General features: G+C 48.8%; 1 protein-coding gene across 1 annotated transcript in view; it reads left to right on the top strand.

Annotated features, from left to right (window-relative positions):
* Window positions 1-6,000, top strand: part of DIRAS2 (DIRAS family GTPase 2) — a 33,678-nt gene that overhangs the window by 1,083 nt on the left and 26,595 nt on the right. The window lies entirely within an intron of this gene.

The raw sequence follows: 6,000 nt of genomic DNA, 5'->3' as shown, positions 1-6,000 counted from the left end.
CCCCTGGGAGGGGCCGGGCTCCCGGGGGGGCGCATGGCGCCTGGGCCGGGGTTGGGAGGGTGGGGAGAGGCTGCGGGTCCCCGGCGCGGAGCTGAGCGCCCGCGCCCCGCCTCGCCTGGAGCGCCTCCCCGGGAGGTCTGTCTACACAGCCTGGGGATTCCTCCCAGAGCGACTTACTGTTGGGCTTGCTCTGAGGCCGGCGTTGGCCTTCGTGCGGAAATGGCTGGGATGGGTTTAGGAGTGGAGACGTGGTCTGAAGTGAGGAACAATGCGGGGCGTGCGGGCTTGCGGGGTTCAGCCCGGTCCCACTCCCGCCGCCGCCTCCGTGTGCGTGGCTCCGACTGCCCGGGTGTCCGATGTCCCTGTGTCTTGTCGGGAAGGCGTTTCGTGACGCCGGCGTGTGTTCCTGCTCGTCTGCTGGCGGAGCGGCAGGCCGTCAGGGCGCCGCATCCCGCGCCCGGTTTGCAAGACGTGGTTTCCCTTCGGATGACAATGACAGCTGAGAGCCCAGGCTCGCCTGCGAAGGACCTCTGGCTCCGCGCGGCGTAGCAAGCCGCCCGCGTGGCCCGCTCCGGAAAAACAAATACCGATTGTCCCCTTAACACTCAGTGCACATCCTGTGGGGTTCAGAAGCCTTTGAAACTAGCAGCCCCGGTGTCGGTCCGTGGACAGAGCACAGCGGCTGTGGGATTCAGCGTCGCCCACTGTGCACGGACACAGCTCCCTCGCGAAGGCTTCAGGACATGGATTTGCCTTTGCTGTATTTGAAACTGACCTCGTTGCATGCTGGAAACCTGTCCAGCATATCAGAGCTTCCCTGCTTTGAACTCAAAAACTTTTAAAAATATCGTTTCTAAGTAACATTTTTCTAGGTAACAATAAGAGCCTAGACATTTTGCATCCCGAGTCAGTCCAAATGTGCTTCTTTTCCAGTGGCATTTGGATTTGAAGAGGTGGAGTGGGAGGGAGAGAAAAGGGGAGGATAAAATTAGAATAAATTTAACGAATTTGTAGAGGAGTCATACTATTTTTTCTTTCTTATTTTATTTTTTTAGTTATTGCCTGAAATTGCAAATTGCCCCGAATTTTGTCTTATCAGTGGAAACACAGGGGGCGCCATGGGCTGGGACAAGGGAAGACCCGTGGCTCTTCCTATAGAAATAGGAGATAGAGCAGCAAGAAAAGGTTCCCTGCCCATTTTACAGGTGACAGTTTAATAGCAGCGTTAATTCTGGCTGCACACAGGGTGGAGGAGGCGGGCAGTGGGCAGACTGCTGTGGGTGCCAGGGTGCAGGATTGCGGCTCGCACCTCAGTGAGCCCACAGCTGGGAATCTTATGTGCATGCTTATTGTAGAAAACGCCAGAATCTTTTCTTGTAGCTCTAATAGAGTTGTTCCTAGGGAGACTCAGAAAACATGCAGACCAAAGGCCTGGTTGCAGAAGCCACTCTCAGGAAGGCCATTTCACCAGGGACAGAGCAGAGCAGCCGTCTTTGTTAATTTCCTGTTGTTTCCATCCTACACACCACACTCGGTTGGTATTCTAGTCTGGGTGTGTGATCTCAGCATAAATACTGGATACTTTTCTGCAAATCTGAAACCTTTGATAAACAACTTCTTTTTGTTAAAAAAAAAAGAAAGTGTGCCTGAGATAATAGAAATGCACGGTTCGTTCTAATTCGGTGCCATAGTTGATCTGTTTATTGGAAATTAACATGCGGATTTCAATGCAATCTTCATTTCCTCAGTGTGACCACAGTAAATTTTTGCATCAGAGAATTTCTTTGTTACCGAAAGGAGCATTTGGTCGTTTGGGATGAGGAGGTTGCCTGGGCTCAGTTCCGCCTTATCATTTTCAATTCTTATCATCCCTGCCCCCCCATTGTCACTCATAGGGTAGAATGGATTATTGATATCTATCACCTATCTATCTTGTTTAAGTATTGACAGTGGACAGATGTCTCTTGAAGTCCAGAATTGATTTCCAGGACATTAATTGGTTTTGGTTATGATTTTTCCAGGAAAACAGCTGTTATTCATCAAAACGGGTGATGGCTGTCTTGTCAGAATTGCTGATATTCTTTCAAAAGTTAAATTTACTCACTCATATATTTATTTAAGCACGAACTTCAAATTATTTCATCGAATGCAAATAATGCTTCCAGTGATAGTTTGTGCAACTGGCAAGTCTGTCCTCACCGACCAGGTGAGGATTCTGACGTGCTGGGAGCAGATGCCCACTCACACTCTCCCCTGGCTGATTCAGGGGCGAGATTCGTGCTGCTCTCTCCTCGGTGCAGAGAAGCATCTTCCCCCTCAGTATGTCCAGTAGAGATGAGACGTGTGAGCCACATGCATAATTTAAAATGACCTGGTGGTCACATTAGAAAAGTGAAATGGAGATAAATTTTTAATTTTCTTAGCTTTTGCTATAGAGTCTGTGTGCTCTTCCAAAAGAGATAGAGAGACAGAGAAAGAAAAGGATAATGAGAAATCATCACCGCCCCCCCCCCCCGCCCTTAGGGGCTGGCCGCGCGGCGTCTGGGGATGGCCAGGCTGCAGTTGCTTCTACTCAATTCTCTTGAGATTTGGGGCACACACACACACACACACACACACACACTCAGTGTGACTCTCAAGCCACTGAGTCTAGGAATCAAACCACCCAGCTGGCCATGTGGGATCCAGCACCTAAACATTTATGCCACTTGCTGGCCTGATGAAATTAAATTTTAAAAATATGTTTGCTATAGGGCACATGTGCTCACTGGAGAGAGACAGAGAGAGAGGGAGAAAGTGAGAAATCACTCCCTTCTGGTGGATCACACCCCCTCTCCTCTCAGGATTTTGGGTACACATGCACATGTACCCAGCGTGTTTTTCAAGTCTCCAGGTCAGGGGTCGTTTAAAGATGTAATCAGTACAAAGTATGAATAACGTATTTCACTCCTTGTTTTGCATGCCAAGTCTTAGAGGACATGTTGATTTGGCCAGCCATGCTTCAAGGGCCCAGTTGCCCATGTGGCTAGTGACCACTGGATTGACCAACGTGTCTGTAAGTGGTTAACCGATGACAAAGTAACTTGAAACCTAAAGCATTAGGGCCACTGCTAATTACTATCAAAAATAAATTTACAAATGGCCTCAAATTGCTATGTGACGAGTCCCTGTCTTCCCTGCTGTGATTAGTAGTGCAGTTTTGAATCTGCTGCCTACTTTTATATCCGTAAAACAAGAGCACTGGGCCAAATACTTCCTCTGATTCTATGAAAAATAACCAGTGTGTAGACCGTAGACCGGGGAGCCAGTCCCCACGCGACCCAAGGTGTTTGTGGCAGAGACAAAGGGAGCGGCAGGCCTGGTGGCCCTTGCATTTCCCCCTCCTAACTTCTGCCCAAGAACTTCCTTCACTCCTCCCTCCAGGACTGCCACAGCCCAACCCCTCACCTCAGAGGTCAGCAGCTGAGCCCTATGTCCCCTTAAGGATCATTCCATTTTCGTATTTAAACTCCTTTACTGGACAAGAAGCAGCAATCACTGAGTAACTTATACATAGGGTTGAGTTGGTTCACAGATAATTCAGTATTATCCTTCACTGGTATGATGTTTTCAGTATTTCTCTCTCTCTTTTTGACAACATTAATGAAGTTTGAGTGAAATGCAGTGCTCTGTGATTGGCCCAGGAATAGAACATTTCTGAAACACAGGGGTGAGTGAACATGATGAAGAGAGGTCAGCTTCTTGGCCCAGGTCCTGGACGCCGTGGTCAGCAAGTGCTGGAGGGCCGGTGCCATTTCCATCCCCCGGCTCTGTCCAGCAATGATGGGGCGGGGCTGGGGTGGGCTGGGGGTGCCGTTTGGGTGGCGATTTTTCCTGAGGCTAATTAATGTCTGGAAAGTGACTATTTTTCTGAGGAAATAAAAGGATGTAGGAACTTTCCATTAGGATTCCCAACACTGAAAATAAACATGCAGTCCACACCCCCACAGATACGCATGCCTACACACAGAGACACACACACACTTTCCTTTTTCGACCTCTCCAGAAGAGCCCAGACTCTCATCAGAATTGAAAGGAGCCCCTGGAGGACCAGCAGACGGCATAGCGGTTAAAGCGCTGGATTCCCACATGGTTGACCGCAGTTCAAGTCCCAGACCCTGCAGCCTGAAACTCGTGCAGGGTGTATGTGCACGCATGCCCAACATCCCAGGAGGAGAAGGGAAGGGATTGAGGCATGGCCATCCCTACTGGGGTGGTGGTGGTGATTTCTCGCTTTCTGTCTCTCTGTCTCTCCAGAGAGCACATGTGCCATATAGCAAAAATCGCTAAAAACAAAAAAACAAAAGAACTAAGGAGCCCTCTGGAGGTATCGGCGGATAATTCTGAACCAGAAGAGGAACGGCCATGGCCCTGCTGTCCGCATCCAGCGCGAGCCGGGCAGAGCTCACCCAGCTCTCTGGTGGTTCCAATCCATCCTCATTCAAAGGCCGACTCAACGCCTCTGTCCTTTTTTAATGCACTTGGACATGTCTCTTCAGCCTTTCCACCCAGTTACCACCACCGCCGTTCCACAGAGACACGGGGTTGGGGTGCTAGGTCACAGGTGTACTTCCTTACGAAATAGTGCCCTGAGACTTCAAGATGGGAGTCTGCGGGCACGAAAGGGTTGGCCACGCCTTCTGCTTCCTTTTCACTGTCCTGCTTCTGTCTTGGGACCTCTGCGGACTTCGTTCCAGCCTGAAGGGAGGGGACCACAAGATGTAAAACTGTGTCTCTCTCAGTTGTGGAAGAAATAAAGAAATAAACTCGACAACAACCACAGCACAGCAGTATGGCTGTGTATGTACAGATGGGCAGATAATATGGGCAAAGCTACACGGGACACCCGTGTGCTACCGGCTTCTGCGTGTCTCTGTCTTCCTGTGGTGTTAGCGTTTTAGTGCGAGCTATGGAAACGTCTGTAAGGGAAGTGGAGGCTGGAGCCGTTGGTTGACAGAAATGGCCAGTGACCTAGATTTTGAACGAGCCTAAATTTCTCAGAATATCATGACAATACATATGTATTTTTTATTTGTTTTTTTGGTTCTTTGAAATGTTAGCTTAATTTTTCCGTATGTATGTCAGTTTCAATGTTTAGAAATAAATTAGATTCTTAAGCAAATATTTATATATAAAAAATGAAAATTTACAAATATGAGAGAATTTTTTTTTAATCACTAGAGGGTCTGTATGCTAACCAGAGAGAGAGGGGGAGAGAGAAAGCACCCCAATGGGGCGTGGCCACGCTATAGCCCCTTCTTCTCCATTTCTTCAGCCTTTCGGGATTGGGGCACCCAGCTTGTTTCTGCCTCCAGGGCGAGGACTAGAACCGTAGTCGGCCGTGTGAGATCTGGCTCCCTTCACCACTAGGCTGCTGGATGGCCTGGGAGAATGTTTAATTCAGAGCACAAAGGGATTTGCTAGGGATGATTCCAACCTGGGAGACAGGAAAGTGAGGTGACAGTGTGGGTCTGCTCAGAGCACTGGGAGCGTCATTGCGCTATTTTGAGATAACCCCATCCTTGCAAGCTACTAGAAAACTGAGAAGAGGACGAGAACACACGAGTTCCAAAGGTGCAAATACCACTTACTTTCAGATCTGAGAAACGTTCAGTGTCGTCCAAGAGAAGTAAGTGCAGTTAAATCAGTAGTGAGAAGCAGTCACCTCGTCACAGTGGAAAGGATTGAAGAGTTTGACGATACGCTGCATCACACACGGCGTGAGGAAATAGTGCTCAGAAGTGGGGGAATTGGTAATAGTGGAGAATATTAGGCAATCTACCAAATACGGAATGCACATACCCGGCAATCCAGCAGTTCCACTTAGAGTTTTTCTAGACTCAGAAGTATGATGAAAATTTTTTTTTTCTTTTTTTGGAGAGGTTTTTGCTATAGGGTGCATGTGCTCACCAGACAGAGAGAGACAGAGAGACAGAAAGTGAGAAATCACCCCCCAGGGAG

The sequence above is a fragment of the Tupaia chinensis genome, unplaced genomic scaffold (assembly GCF_000334495.1).
Source record: "Tupaia chinensis unplaced genomic scaffold, TupChi_1.0 Scaffold141173_1, whole genome shotgun sequence".
Lineage (NCBI taxonomy): Eukaryota > Metazoa > Chordata > Mammalia > Scandentia > Tupaiidae > Tupaia > Tupaia belangeri.
The sequence above is the reverse complement of the archived record's forward strand: the minus strand, read 5'-3'. Positions and strand labels throughout refer to the sequence as shown.